The sequence below is a fragment of the Rhopalosiphum padi genome, chromosome 1 (assembly GCF_020882245.1).
Source record: "Rhopalosiphum padi isolate XX-2018 chromosome 1, ASM2088224v1, whole genome shotgun sequence".
NCBI classification, from domain to species: Eukaryota; Metazoa; Arthropoda; class Insecta; order Hemiptera; family Aphididae; genus Rhopalosiphum; species Rhopalosiphum padi.
In genome coordinates this window covers 68350466-68367629 of record NC_083597.1, presented here as the reverse complement: position 1 = coordinate 68367629, position 17164 = coordinate 68350466, and the positions used below count along the sequence as shown (strand labels likewise).

The following is a 17164-nucleotide window of genomic DNA, read 5'->3' as shown; positions in this document are numbered from 1 at the left end:
CGGGTGTAACTGACGATCAATTATATCGTATGCGTCGTATATATTATGTATAAGTACATGCGATACGCGGTATTCGTACTTATATGCGCATAATAATAATGATATATACCTATATTATATTATATAGACACGGTCGTCTGGAGTAATCACGAGACGACCTTGAACGACGTCGCGACCGCAGTCCGAGCGAGAGCTGTTCCTGCTGTCCGCCTCCGGGGGTTGTACGCCGCCGCCGCCGCTGCTGAGGACAACGGTGGGGCCATGAATAATAATATTTTGTATTATTATTAGTATAAAAAATAACAATAATTAATGCATGTAAACTCAATATGGTCGTCGTCTGTATAACATAATACGGTTCGTGCGTATGTGTATGTGTATGTGTATGTGTGTGTGTGTGTGTGATTTCGATGCTATTTGCTGCCGTCGTCACTGCCATCAGACACACGACGACCAAGCGAAACGTGCGACGCAGACCGGTACGCGCGCGGACGACCCGGCAGAGAGGTGCGCAGGCTGCCATTTGCATTTTGCGGCGATCGGGAACGTCGTGCGGTGACCAAACAAGGATTGGAATACCTTTTTCGCCATGATCTAGCAGACTAGTAGACTACTGCATCGAGAAAACGTATTATTATACGACGCGTAATAGTAATAGTATAATAGTTTTGACCTACCTTAATATTATAATTATATTATTATATATCATAGATAAATCATGTATGACCGCATCTGATATAATATTATAAATTAAAATATAAACGTATGTATATATATATTATGCAACGTGTTGTAAGTTTGTGAAGTATACTTGTTTTAATAAGTAGATATATATAAAATACTACTCGAATAGTTTTAAATATTATTTTGTAGGTTTGTAATTAACTTAACACAGTATATTCTAGTATATTATAATTTAAATTTATTTATTATTTATTTTTTGAATGGACAATAATATTCTAACGCTTTTTAAAAATAAAAAATAAAAGTATGTTATAAAAGTAAATATTTAATACAAAAAAAGTATTTGAAATATCATCGGAAATACTCCATGCTGAAAGTAGATAGATAAGTATCTTTAAAAAGTAATAATTTTACTCAAATACTTTACAACACTGCAGTGTATATGTAGGTATATATATTTTCAATGGCATGGTAGTAGGTACATTTGGTTTAACAAGGCTATATGCCCTGTAAGTATTTTTTAAATCAATTAAAAAAATATTATTGAAAATGAATTTTGGATTTGTAAGAACTAAGAGTTATTTGAAATTATATTCAAAAAATGTATAAACGATAAACTATATGTATCTAAACAATATAATGACTATTAGTATGTATAGTATATTATTTGGTATTCCACTTATACACTCGAAACAATAAATTATTAAGTATGCTAGTCTATCATTGCTAGGTGCTTGTGGTGGAATCCGCACGTCGTTGATATTAAAATGACGAAAAAAAGTTGCATTTTGTATACCTAATATAGTTTACGTATAGGTATACATTTAGCAGAAATATTATCCATATTACTGTGTGAATAATTGAAGAATTTAATTAGTACCTATGTATACCTGATTACAATCTTATAAATTATGATACTAAGCAACTGTGGACAATCTATTTTAAAAGATTCACATCAAAGTTAATTTATTTTTATTTTACATACTTTTTCAAATATTTCATCACATTATGCATATATGCGTCATATCTTATGATATTTATAGTTAAACATGATTTAAAATTTTCGAAAATAAACATATGTCAATGAAACGTTATTCAATCCTGTATACTTTGGCAGTATTAGTTTTTGAAATAATAATGTGAACAATTATTTAATAATATAAATAATAATAGCTTTTTTTTACATTTTTTTAAAATGTTTGATTTATAACTAGGGATCTGTAACAGATAGAAACTGCAGGGTATATAATATATAGGTACTAAATACCAATTATTCGTTAAATATTTATATATACAAATCTGAAATCATTAGAAATATTCAAACAATATATTATGTACTTTAAAATAAAACATAAATTTATGATAATAAACTCATATTATTATTACGGGTACTTTCTACTTGAAACTAATTTTATAGAAAAATTGTTCATTAAATAAATGATTGGGCCTTACAATAAAAATAATAAAAATAATTATTTTTATAATAATTTATAAAAATTATAAATTATTGAAATTTAAATAATATTAATAAGTATTTTAAAGTCATACATGCTTTATGTTTAGAACTGACATAGGTATGTACTATGTATAGTATATTTTGTTTAGGTACCTATTATAAATAGTTTTAAACAGTAATATGTCTATATACTAGATTTTTATAGCGACTAATATTACAGGAAACACATCTCACTATGTTGAATATAGCATTAAAAAATAGATATAAAACTCTATGCAATTCTAAGAACATGGTTTAAAAAAAATGTATATTTAACTATTATATAAAGCGTACATATTATTAACTGTACTTAATTTTTATAAGCAATGAGTAAATTTTTTTTTTAATACGTAATCTTGCAAAGCATTTATATTATTTAGCAAAATACGAGTTTGAGCAGAACGTATTTTTACGAAGCTTCACAAATAATTGATCATTTATTATATTATATACCAGCAATTTGTACAACATAATATAAACGTGCAACCGGGTTTGAATGGCATCCTCTGTAGAATATCGTATTCAAATTAATATGTACCTTTGATGGTAATGAAAGATGTAAAATTGGAAATCGCCGCGTTCATCCGTGTCGATGAGGGCTCTTGAACATTTCGTTTTGCACGCACAATTATACTATTCCCATGATAAGCTTTATACAGTAAGATTAAATTAATTTTAAAAAGCTACCGAGCAATTTCTCAAAGCGGATCGCGTTCCTTTTTTAAGCTTTATAGATACTTGAATGGTTTTGAATTCATTCAGTATACGGCGGTCGTTAAAAAAAATTTAAAAAAAGTCGTTCTCAGTTAGTATTTATTATATACGATGGTAGGTGAATGCAAGCAAGATTTCACTACCACAGTCGTTGCCGAAAACGAATCGGTATCTGTTTAACCGTGAAAACGTTATTGAAAAGCTGAACAAAAAGAATTAGATTAGTAATAGATATGCTATATTATATATATATATATATATATATATATATGAAACTGTGTAAAACAGCTTAAACTAGAAAATGATGACTCAGATTTGTTTTTTGTCACTTTGAAATTAATTAAAACACTATTATTGTCATTAGAAATGATGTATTTTAGTATTTTTAGATGGTTATTGAGCTAAATAAATATTTATTTAGTCAAATTTAGGCAGTATGCATAATAATATTATGTACCTATACAAATATCCGGAAAATAGTTTAATACAATGTTTTTAAGTAGGTATTTGAGAATCGGTATTAAATACATTACTTACTTTGTATTGAATACTTTATACTTTAAGCGCCTATTAAAGGCTATATATTATAATAAGCGATAATGATATTAATGAATTAACTATTTTAAAATTATAGTCATATAATTTTTTGGTGTAGTTACTATTGATTTTGATCCTTTTAAATTTATAAATAAACACGTTTATCAAATACCAATGATAAATACAATTTGTCAATTTCCAGATATTGGTTTAGTCTATATTATATCATCTTAATTAATAATTCTTTCAATCATTTGATATCATTATATATAGAGGAGACTAATAGAATGATTGTATAACCGTATTTCTATATAACGGTGTATACTAGCTATTATTTATTTTTGTATTGATTTAGTTTATTACTTGAGTGTTATCGAAATTTAGACTACTTTTTAAAAGTATTTCAACAACGTTATTTACATAACGTACAGACATTTTTATACAGAACGGACCATCTTTAAAACGGTGAAAACTCGTAAGAAATTATCAATTAATTTCCTTATTTATGTGAATAACTAGTATTTTTGTTTAAGACAAGTTTCACCGTGTATAATAATATATATTGCATGTTACATATCGTAAGCTAGCTCTCGTGTAAAAAGACGGCGGTCGCGAACAAACGGGTATACCACATAACGTGCACGCAATATCCACATAGGTAGCTCATCTGCAATAACCACAAGACGTCTAAACCTGCAGGTTACCGTGGTCGTGGTCGTGGAGGCTGCGGTCTGCTTTGGACGAGAACTGATGGGTTTGGTATAATATAGTGGTAGCGAGTAAACCGTTCGTAGGTAGTACGTATAATATATATTATAGTCATATTATATAGGTAGATATAATAATATAATAATATACATAGGCATATAGGTAGTGTGTCGAGAACGATATTTCACGTCGGTTGGCAACTGTCAACCGGATGATTGACTGTCCTCCGGCAGGTCCTCATCTCCAAACCCCAAATTAACGTGACCGAACGTCGGGGAGCGGCACTCCGGCCTGTGTAATCTACAATAATAAATAATCATGGTTTTCGCTCTTTCTTTCTCTCTCTCTCTCATTATTTTATTGTTCCCCTATTTTTGCCTCGTCTTTCTTCGCACGAAAACAATAATATTCGGACGTTATATATAATATTATTAGGTTAGCCAGTGTATGTGTACGAGTATAACGTACAGGAAGTCGCAACGGTCCCGTACCGACGGCGGTATCTCAGAAAATTGTTACCCAATTTAACCGCGTTTAGACTGTAGGGGATCGTACCCGAAATTGCAGGGCAATATAAAATATCGTGTGTTGGCCGGATGCCCTCGGGTACAAGGTATATACGTACGCATCTCCTTCGCCGAACCTGTACAGCGTTATAAACTTATAACATAATATTATACACCACCGGTCTCTGTTTTGCGCGTTTATATTATATTATATTAAATAAACCTATTTATAATAATATTATATTAAATGTGCTTATATTTTTTTTTTTTAATAAATTGCATTATATCTTTTTAAACCCACTGCAGCTAGTCTTATCCTACTACCACTGCAGCCGTCGAGGGATCTTAAAAATAAAGTTTTCATCACTTTCTCGCAAATCCACTCATCAGATCGACTAGAAACTTTCGATAAAGTCTGTGTATTTTCTTCTATATATACTTACCTACTGTTTATATATATTGACCGATTTTTTTTTTTCGTTTAATTTCATTTCAACGTTTTTGTTGCTGTCGTGTCGCTTCTTCCACCCCTCGGAAACGATCAGACGTGAAATTGAAAAATACACTTTTCCCTACAACGTCAATCTTGACAAAAATCTCCAACGGGCCTAAATGAAAAACGGTCGTTTTTTATGTTACAAATAAAAATCCAGTTACGAAATAAGGTTTTTTCGTGGCATCTCCTATATAGTAAAATAATTAGACAATTTTCATTAAATTTGTATTAGGTACTATGCTTATTATATTATAGTTTCAGCATTTTCAAAAAACTCAGTGAAAAAAGTATTAGCATTTTTGTAAATATGTATTTTTTTTTATTATTATTATTATTATTTGTAACTATTATAAAAAATATATTTTTTTGATTTAATATTAGTAACTATGTAGTTTCATGTTCTGTTTTTACTATTTTGAATAATAACATATATTTTTATTTTCTATATTTTTCTAAAATTTCTATGCATAAAAATGGGATTCCGAATGATCAGTTAACTAGTTATAGGTACCTATAACTTTAAAGTTTTAAGTATTAAAAGTTTTGGAGAGTGGAGAGGAATCATACAGCAATGGTACAAAATGTTAGACAACTACTTCCATTATGTGAACTTGAAATTATGCGTAAATACAGTTATAACTTATAAAGTTATAACTATAATTAACTAACCGATAATGAGTGGTTTTTTTTTAGTACCTATTCCAGTTGATAATATTTGTATAACTGTTCAATGCGATAAATTATAATAACATAATGCTTTCACAGTTTCACTAAGACACAGTTTATATACTAATACATTTTCATAAGACACATTCAACGTAAAATAATGATTGTTATTTCTATACGGTAACGTCGGAAACAATATGTACTGTTAATCAATTATCATCTAAGTATAAACAGTAAAAATACTGAAATTACTCAACTTTTTTGTGTAATCCATACCTACCGAAATTGTGCTATGATATATGTTTATTTATACGCATAAATAGTAAATAGGTACTTACACAATAATTTTCGATATTAATAATTACTTTGTACGATAAAACAATATTATATTAGTAAATACAGTAGGCTAAATATTTATTGTTCTTGATTCCTATAAATTCCTAATATTGTTTTCGTTATTAAGTAGCATAACTTAAATATCAAAACACCTACCCTAATATTCCTAGAGTAGAATACTAGAATAATACTTCTATGATTTATAAACATAACACAAAATGAATTATTAATTATTTCAAACACACACACAAGTTATTCTGCGTATTACAATGCTTGTGAATAATTTATTTAAATCTTAAACTGTAAAAATTTTAAAAAGCTCTATCACTGTTCGCCCGCTAAAATAAATTAGCTGAAAATGCTTTCGATTTTTCAGGGTTTCCGACGTGGTATAGCCGACTATGCGAAATAGCAGCAGCTCACCTGCGGATTCCAGCAGTGGCGTCCTTAGGCCGATTTCTATAGGAAGGGCCGAGCTCAACACAGTATGTAAAAATAATACACGTCGAGCGGTATACATCACGTACGTTTTATTTATATTACAATACAAAATAAAAATCGTGTTACTGTGTCCAAATAAATTTCAATTCCGGTTATTTGGCCATAACTTTCATGTGCGCGTGAACGTCCTGAAACATATGTATAAATATAGTTCTATACTACAAATAGACGTATACATTGTATACCTGTCCTATACATATAATATACAATGGATTCTACTTCTTAAGTCGTCGATCAATTAAATTATAATCGTTCACTGTCCACTTGTTTGTAAAAATGTTGACATAAAAAAGGGCATTTAATTTGACAATTTTGTAAATTATTTTGCACATATATTAAAACTTTTTATATCGTAATCTCTGTATGAATGTTGTTGCAAAAGTCTAAAATATAATTAACTAATAACTTATATTCTCTATCCTAACCAAACTTGTGTGATCCTAACAAAGCCTCCCCTATACATAAAATTATTAGTCCACCGTCCTCATCTAAAATCCTAACTACACTACTGAATTATTCGAGAGAATATTAGTGTTTTGATTTGGGTGATATATATAAACGTCCATTTCCATCGACAGTTTGAGCAAGAGGGCCAATGCATCAGCTACAAGGGATACGCGATTCAAAATATATTATTATTATATTCGATATAACGTCATTACAGTGACGTTTCAATATAGGCACTACAACCGGATATACGTTTGTGTCTGTCCCCCTCGGGCGAAAATAAACATTTCGATTAGCTCTTGTCAACATGCGCGTAAAACACTGCAGCCGCCCTAAAAAACATCGTGTTTATATGTGCGTATATGCAGGTAATATTATTATGAATATTATGATACGTCACCTGAACATTTTTTGCTAATAAATAAAAATATTCGACTTTCTTACCAATGTTCTGTAATTAACTCGCTAAAATGCGTTTTTTTATCTTTACTATGAATTATGATCTTATATAAAGTCAATCACTCGTCATACGTCTTAACGGACGCTTGTGTCAGGTGGGTGTATATTATATACTGTTTTTTAACGTTCAAACAGTTGGGTCAACACTCAACATGATATTGTATACGCATACAACCTATAATATATTATAGGTGATCGGTGTTCGGTGTTTGGAAACAATTTTTGCTGTTTATTTATAATTTTATGACATCAGTTGACTGTAGTTATATTATTATTACTATGTATTTTTTTTTATATAATATCACGCCTTGGTACACGTCAAAAATTACATGATTATAATTATTTTTTTCCAAATTTTTAGTAAAAAGTTTATATTATATGGTTTCGGACGAGCTGTGGTTTCACCTATGCCCTGAATAAAATATTATTTATTATGAAGGTACATAATATTATGATATAGTCGTTTGTATAGACATTTAATTTTATTCGTTGAGTATGCGTTATCGAGAATTTTAGAAACTTTCGCCAAAACTTCATAAAATCAACAGAAACGCGCTCCTTCTTCGTGTTTTTATTTTACAATTTCACTCGTGTCGTGTAATTCAATCATCATAATACTATCGTACGCTGTGTAACATTTATTTTTCATTTCGTTTTAGTTTTTTCATAATAATAATTGATGCAACCACTATGTTTTGACCTCATTTAACACGATTTTTCCCATCTCATTTGATAGTTGTTATACCTATATCTTTATACTGATTTATACACACACATATACAGAGACACAGGGTAATTCATCACGCATACTCATCCTCATTTTATCCTTTAATAATAAATTTATTAATTTTATAATTTTGATATATTTTTTAAGTACCTATACTATTTATGGAGTGTTCATAATAGCATGAACACTGAGCAGTAAAGGTACGAACTTTATTTTTTTTTATGAAAACCTATCTTTTATGCATTAAGTTGTTAAGTTAAGAATTATATTTGTTATGTTGATTTGAGTGTCTAAATCAAAATACAAACAAGTAGTTTCTCATTTATTATATATAATATATTACCTAAATGCTAAGGATGATAAACAATCTTAAAAAAAAGTTTAACAAAAATATAAAAGAGATATAATATATAGGTAATGTAGTGTATTTAATGGTATCGGATGTTTTTTTACAAATTATTAAAAATTATAATTGTTAAGTTTTAATTACTATGATTATAAATCATCATAGTCCACTTATCTTTCAAACCTCAAACCTTTTATACGTAGTACACAATGCTATAGTCTGTAACATATAAGCTATAAGTAACCCAAAAACTATAAGCACTAATATTATATATAGTATACGATTCGAATTTAAATTTTAATGTAGATACACACATTTTGTAAAAAAAAAGTTATCTATACTTATAAATTTATATGAAAAATGGGTGGTTCTCATTTAAAAATATAAAGTTTATATTTCCATTGAATAATATAATATTTTAAATATTATACAAAGGTTTACTTAAAAAAAATATTCTGAAAATCAAAATTTGAATAAATTTGTTATTTAAGGAAACATAGTGAGGTGGTAAGTATATTTATTTGGTGGTGAATCACTCTATATGTATATAATAATGGTAGTTGTGGCGTCATTTATAATATATTCGTTAAAACAAAAATATAACCAAAATACTGTTTTCTAAAAAAAAATATCAGATTTACATTTAAAATTATTCAACATGTTACATAATTTATTTTAACCAGTCCATGGACCTTTTCCACATTATAATATTATATCGATTGTAGCAAATATACAATGTTTTCGTAACATTGTACAATATTATAACTTAATCATTACTGTTAAGTAATTAAAATTGTCTATAAAATATCTATTGTCCTATTGGTTATGCGTTATTTTTTTTTTAAACACAGGTAGGTGTAATCGTTTCAATTTTAAAATTTTGTGGTATTCATAATTTTATTAAATTTGTATAATAACTTTTGATAGACTTTATCCAGGGGTCAAAAACCTGCGGCTCTCTATGTCCATACGTAAAAATAATTATTTGATTTTAAGAATAACACGCTGTCTATCGTAATCTAATTAAATACACTTAAATTAAAAGTGTGTACCACACTTTCCAAATGCATGCAAAGGCAATGCTTCCATTGATGTAATCATATAAATATATATTATTTATTATCATGGCTAAAATACTTAAATATTTTTTGTGCTTAAGATATTTGTATGATTTTACATGAATAAATATTATTTCGTGTATAAATTCGTTTATTTTAAATCAAAAATCCATTTTATATAAGCAAATACTAAAATATTGAAACACAAATTTTTTGTGGTGCTTTAAAAACTATGAAAATATGTAAATTGTAACTTTTGGGTCTGCTGTCTCAAAAGGTTGTCGACCCCTAGCCTTAATGGTTTTGTAAATCAAGAAATTTACTAGTCCAAAACAGTGGTTTCAATCAGCGCAATTGAATTGGCTCCCAATACAGGTAGTCAATATTTTACCCTTAATAAGTAACTTTGAATTGCTTCCCTACCTTTTTTCAAAAATATATTGGTTACCAATATTGTGTTAACAATTTTGTTGTAACGGATCATTCATTTTTAAGTTGTAAATGGATTTTAAGACATAAACATTATTTTTTTAATCATGACTGATTATTTTTATAAGTGTATATATATATAGTTTCTATACTGAACAGTGTGGTATGGAAATAATAAGTATAATATATAAGGAATACATATATATATAAGTATTACAAAAAAAGATTTTTTTTTAAATTTTACGATGGCAATAAAATATTTTTTGAAAAAAAAAACAAACAATTATTTACAACAATGATAAACATTTTCAACTTATATCTTTTCACAAATTTCAGTAATAGCTACTATAAAATTATACTTGATAAAAATAAATATATAAAAGTAAATATTAATTTTTTTTTCTGAATGAAAATCGATATTGATATCAGTTAATATTATATTCCTTAGTCGAAAATAATACTACCATATTAGATTTTTTTTTTAACAAAATTATAATAGTTTTCAACGTTATTGTGTAATATTGTGCTTTATTCCTCTAAGTTATAATTACTTTGAAGCATTTTCATGTTGTCATTAACGTTTTCGAATTTTAAACAATAAAACTCATCAGTCCAGTTGGCAACAAATCGTGTATTTTTATGTATAATAATGCCTAAAATATATTAAGGTTTACTACAGGCTACAGCTGTAACGTGGACTGGCACTGTTTTGGGTTGAGCGGAATGGGTCATAAAGTGATAACGAAGAATTAATTATCTGATATATAAAGAAACCACCAAAAGAATAATATCATATTGAAATTTTGGAAAATTACATACACAGTATACAAATAATAAAAACTTAAATGAAAAATAAAAATAAAATCATTTTTAGAGCACTGCTTTCATCAGACCAGTATCTGCGGTTACGTGGGCTCTAAATACCCTATCAAGCCAGCAAATGATAGTCGTGTACAAGCAGCTTTCAGTTCATCAAGTATACCTATATTAATATAGACTTATTATTGTAGTTGCCCCAAAAAATTCTGATCTCCGCATTGATCTAATATTATATGAAAGACCAATAAACTTGTAAAATCATTAAATCTACCAAAAATTGCACTCAAAGTTATCAAACAACTCCAATCGATAAACATAATATTGAGCATTATCATCGCCCTCTCACTAGTCATCTCAAAATACCCATTTCTGTCCTAAAAGAGATTGGACCACGTATTAGCATTAAAGTCCACAGTAAAATACCTTTTTTCCGAGGTTCTACGGTTACTAAATGCTCGCTCATTGGTCTTTTTTTTTGCGTATTTGTTTATCATAACAATGTTATTCGTATTGTTTTTTATTAATTAACAGATTGTAATTTATTTTATAAGACCCACAAATAACCGTAAGATATACGATATTTATTCGTTGAGCATTAGTCATGTGTGTGTGTGTGTGTGCCGACTGGCGCCCTGGATACGCATATGTGTCGCGCGTATATATGTGCGTTTGATGGACGGCCGCGATGGACTCGACGTTCGCCGCGGGGTAGCGATATATTATATAGTACCGCAGGCCGCTTTTGCAGGACTGCCGCCGATTTTTCCAGCGTGTGAGGTCCTTTGAGCATAATATATATTTCACTACGAAACGCCGCCGCCGTGGGTTGATTTGTTGGGCGGAACTCGGGACGCCTTTGCTTTTTTTCTGTCGGTGACGCATTATATACATATATACTAATATAATATACGGTATATTATATACCTATAGTTATAATCAAATCTTAATAACATGAAAAAGCAGTGCAAAAATACAAAACAGCAATAATAACGCCTTCACTCTATTCGATTGAACATAATATGAAAAATATACATTATTAATTATAAAAACTTCTATTTTACATATTTTTATAACAATGTATTTTTAGTCATATATTGATATCCTGATAAATATATACACTCAATATAATATATTGTATAGTTTTAAATTGTTTTGGATATTATGGTTTGTGTAAATATTATTCAATAGTTTTGTTTTTTACATAATGTTTTATATTTTTATTTTCATTTGGCTTCGGTTAAATTATAGGTATTTAGTTTTTATAGTATACTCGTATTTTTTTTTTAATAAAACTTTCCCAATAAAAAAAACTTTTGTGGATTAGCAGAAGAGCAGATATATTTACGGTTTTCTAATTTATGCATTGTATATATTTAATATAATATGCATATTATACCATTATTATTTTTAGCAGCTTTTATCCAATTTTTTTAATCGTTTAAAATCATATTTTAGATATTTTGATGAATATATTATGTATGCTCTATATGTTTTATGTATACACTTATCTGTAGTTATCCTTTTTCTGGCTTGATTTTTAGTCCATGAACTACTTGGACATGTTGTATATTCAGTGGTGTGGCAAATTTAAATCGTGTCAATAAGAGCACCCGATTTTTATATACTTCGCCTACTTCAAACCACCACTTGCAGTAATACTATATTTCCAATCCTTTATACAGGAGTATACAAAGTTTGGACCCTGAAAATACTTACTCAGCTATATAGTCACATTAACGTATCATGTTTTACCGCCTTTCACCTTGCTCAATCTAACTGCCAACTAAAAACCACAGACGTGATCACGTCTCGAATTCTCCCTTGACTGCGATTGACTGACACTATAGATTTTAGTTATATAGATCTATGTAATAAACTCACGCCTTTTGTCTGGAAAAATGTCAAAAACTATTCGCTAACTTTAAAACTCGTGTGATGAGAGCAGTTTCGTGAATACTCAAACGTTCCAAACATACTAAAAAGAGTATCATATTATTACCTACCTATATTATATTATGGTAAAATAGAAAGAATACAAGATTATACGATTGGTAATTTGTGTAAACACAAATAATATTATAATATAACACGGTGCTTAGAAATAGAAATTTAAAAACGCAAAGAATGTTCTTTTAATCAATATTTTGAGATACAATGGAGAATACAGACAAGGTATCTACAAACGATTTTGCACCAGGTGCGTTCTGAAATACCAAAGTAGGAGGGAAGGCCGGGGAAATAGATCTTAAAATGTCTGTTTTTAACTCCATCATATCGCATACAGAAAAGACAACATTTTACCTTGGTCTGCTATAAATCGAGAGTATTATATAATACTATAGAGTATAGATGATTCCTACGCATTAAAAAAATCATACGGATGTGACGGTGTACATATTACGTTACACAATACCTTCATATGCATTAGCGGTAATGCGTGTTCCGGTTGACTATTTGGAGCTGTATTATAATTGCCGAGAGTAGAAATATTATGATACGTGTATACTGTATGGGTGAGGTACCTACGATCTAACTGTTTCTATTTTATTTTTTTATTTTTACTTTACAAGTATTGTCAAAAAGATGCGTCTAGTCATTCGTCGCTGATGCATGACAATACTGTGTGGCTTTCGTGTACGTGAAACTCGACTACTGTGCACGTGCCGTTATTTATTCGCTGTTTAAAGTATTCGAATACTAAAATTGAGGATCCTCAATAATAATAATATTATAATAACTGTTGCCGTGTACACCTATTTATTTTTATCGTTGGTGCATTGAATTGTGATATTATTATTGTGAATATATTTTATTTTTAAATTGACATTGGGTTTGACGAATATATTATTTTTTCCATATTATACACATTACTCACACGACAATATTATAATAGGCACAATAATAGGTATGTGAGTGGTACCGAATGGATTATACGGTGAATCGCGATGTAGAATTACGTGTTTTACAATTAAAAATGCAATTTAAAAAAAATATACAAATCACTGTAAAAAGCAATTATTAAATTTAATTTTGTTTTGATTTAAGATTATAGAATTATTGCAATTTTTAGTGTTCCATTCTAGTGTTTAATCGTATCTATTATAGGTGAAACTAGATAGGGTTTCAGTGGTTTAATCCCACCCTCAAATGTATATGTATCCAGTATTGTATAATAAATAAGGAATAATGTATTCTTCAAGGAGGAATACAATTGGCTAAGAACGAGTCTGAAATACTGTTTCTTAAATTTGGTAAATGCTTAAATAAATAAATGTTGAAAGTGTAAAAAAAGTTTAAAGAACAAAGATTGAATATAATATTCTTTGATGAAGCGCATTCCAAAGTTTAGTTATTTCTTAAAAAAAATAAATTTTGAATTTTCAGAGAAAAAATTCCCTAATTTTAAGCTAATCTGGCCGTAGGTCTCTGTGAACGCTCGTCAAATTGAACACTGTTTGTTTTTATTTTTATTACAAACGAAGTGGGCAGGATCACATTACTAGAGATTGAAGTGCTCGAGGGCAAAACTAACAAAAAAATAAAATAAAATAAATAATTATAAGAAGTCAGCAATATCGTTTTCTGCAAAAGATAGATGTTTCATAATAACCTAAGTACTGTGATTATATTATAAATATGATGTGTTTATTTTGTATGCTATAAGCAATTTTGACTCAAAGCACCTGCAGTAACATAAAACATAAACAATTATCATTTATCATAAAATATACTTTACATTATTTATGAGGATTCTTTTTTAACTTTTAATATATTTTTAAAAACTCTGTAAGAAAATTATATTCAACTAAACGACATGCTGATAATTAAGTACAATTACTATATTATAGATACGCGATAACTATATATATATAAGATAGAAAACCAATAGTTTCAACTAGATACCAACTATATAAGTATCACGTTACAATGCGATAAGCCAATGGTGGATTGCATTATGGCTACATCATAATCCAGCTATATTATGCTCTGTCCAGCGAGAGAACGCGCCGATTCTGCGCAACCTGCAGCGTCACCATGCTATCAAAACTGGTTCGCTAATGGCTGGATATCATTGGGGAATGCGTAGAAAAACTGATTTTGGTTCAGTTCGCTGGACAGAGTATAGTATAAACATCAACGCTATTGTCGTATTTGACGTGTAACTTTAGTTCCTACGTGTTAATGTTGCATATTATTTATAAATTAGCAGTGTTAAAAAAATATGTATGCCATACAACTACAGTTATTTTTCTGTATGGAATATTTAAGGTCTTAGAACGAGATTTCTTAGCCACGATGGCATGCATATTCTACACGTGGGGAAATACATTGGATTGTTTTTTAGGTTCAGAAATGAATCTGCATTATAATCAATAAAGTACTTTGGAACAATGATAAATAAGAGCGATTTTTCAACTTAAAACTTAATCATAATAAAAAAAAAAATCATAAAATCAAAAGTATTGATTCAATAACTGATCTGATCAATTTATTAAGTCAATTAGAAAATTAACCAACTTGTCGAGTTAAAAAGTTCAAAAATAAAATTATTTTATAACATAGCTTTAGTCAATTCCCAGAGCTCTGTGTACGTATAATAACAGGCGATGACTCGCACGTACAATAATAACAATAATAATAATAATATATATTGTGTGTAGGTATTCAGCTGTACGACCGCTGCGAGAATATTGGAAGTAGCGAACCTACATAATAATATAATAACATTAATGTATGAACTTTGCGACCCCAAACGCGCGGGGTCCTGTACGCGCGGAATACTGCTACGTGCCAGTGCAACCGTCTATAATTACGTGTGTGCGGTACGGCTGGTAGCAGCAGCAAGTAGTAGTAATGATTTCGGAATAAAATTAGAACCATAGGTAGGTATATAATATACACGCTGGTGAGTGTATTATTATTATTCGGCTATACTTCGTTTTCACCGGAATATTCGTAAACGTACAGATATATAATACATATATATATATATATATATATATTGTATATGTTTGTGCGCGCGCATTACACACACGTGCAGTACGGATATCATACGCGTATACATTATATTATTATTATTATGATACGGTCTTCGTCGTCTTCGTTATTATTATTGTTATTATCGTAAGCGCGCATTCGCCGCCGAGATGGACTACGATGATGATGATGATAATAATAATAATATCATATAGGTCCTATAATACGTGTGCGGACGACGACGAAGACGTGACTATATGTATGCGTTTTTTTTCCATGCTAGATAAATTATAAATAATAATGTACTTATACTATCGAGTGCTCCTTCTCGCAGGTACGCGGACTACTACTAGATACCTACTGCTGCAGAAGCAAATCTTCTCATCGTTATTATTTTTATTATAGATTCGAAACGGATGAAAGTGAGCGCCGCGCGCGGTTAAATATTATTCATATTGTACAGGGTGATTTACAAAACATGCTCAACCAAATTTTCCCAACATTTAGTGGTATATAAATTATAAACTTCATTTTTTCTCAAATAATATTATATAAGCAAGGTTATCATGATTTTAAAATTTTGAGTAATATTAATCTTTCGAATTTACTACATTTGCAGTGAAAAAAAACGATACCTACCACATATATTTTATGTTATTCTTATTTCTTATGAAAATCATTATTAAGGACCTTATTTATTATTATGTCCTTAGAACAAAATAATAAAAATAGTTTATTAACTCAGAATTTATAAAGCACTGGTTCGAATTGAATGGATTTATTATTTACAACAAAAAAAATAACCGTGTGCTGAATAGAACATCACAACGACAAAAAGTACAGATTCCCATTGGAAAATATGGGAATAAGTTTACAAGTAAACTAAAAACAAGAACTCGACTAAATTCATCATGCACCAAACAATAAGAAGGGTGGAGAGTAAGTTTTGTTTATTTCGTTTATGAGCTACCCTGTATTCACTTAAACATAAATTGATTACATTATTTTAACTCCGGGAGAGCGCGAAATAAAAAAAGAACGGATCTGCCGACGCGTTTGTAATTTACCTGTATATCAAGATATTATACATAATAAGTTTGCTTGTGTGTGTGGCACTGCAATGCTTGAGTTTCGTATAATACAATGTAATATAGACAGTACATACCTATACGGCTATACCTAACCTACAAGCTACGTATGTAATATTATATAGCTCTGGCTCGGTAGCCAGCGGGTACATGTATATATATATTATGTAG

The 17164-nt window shown here is 29.3% G+C and overlaps 1 long non-coding RNA gene across 1 annotated transcript in view; it reads left to right on the top strand.

The window, feature by feature from the left end:
- The window catches only part of LOC132917336 (uncharacterized), a 38677-nt gene that overhangs the window by 15382 nt on the left and 6131 nt on the right, over positions 1-17164 (top strand). The window contains exon 3 of the long non-coding RNA XR_009660269.1: positions 6519-6665. This is a non-coding gene — a long non-coding RNA (uncharacterized LOC132917336). The remainder of the gene's footprint in view (positions 1-6518; positions 6666-17164) is intronic.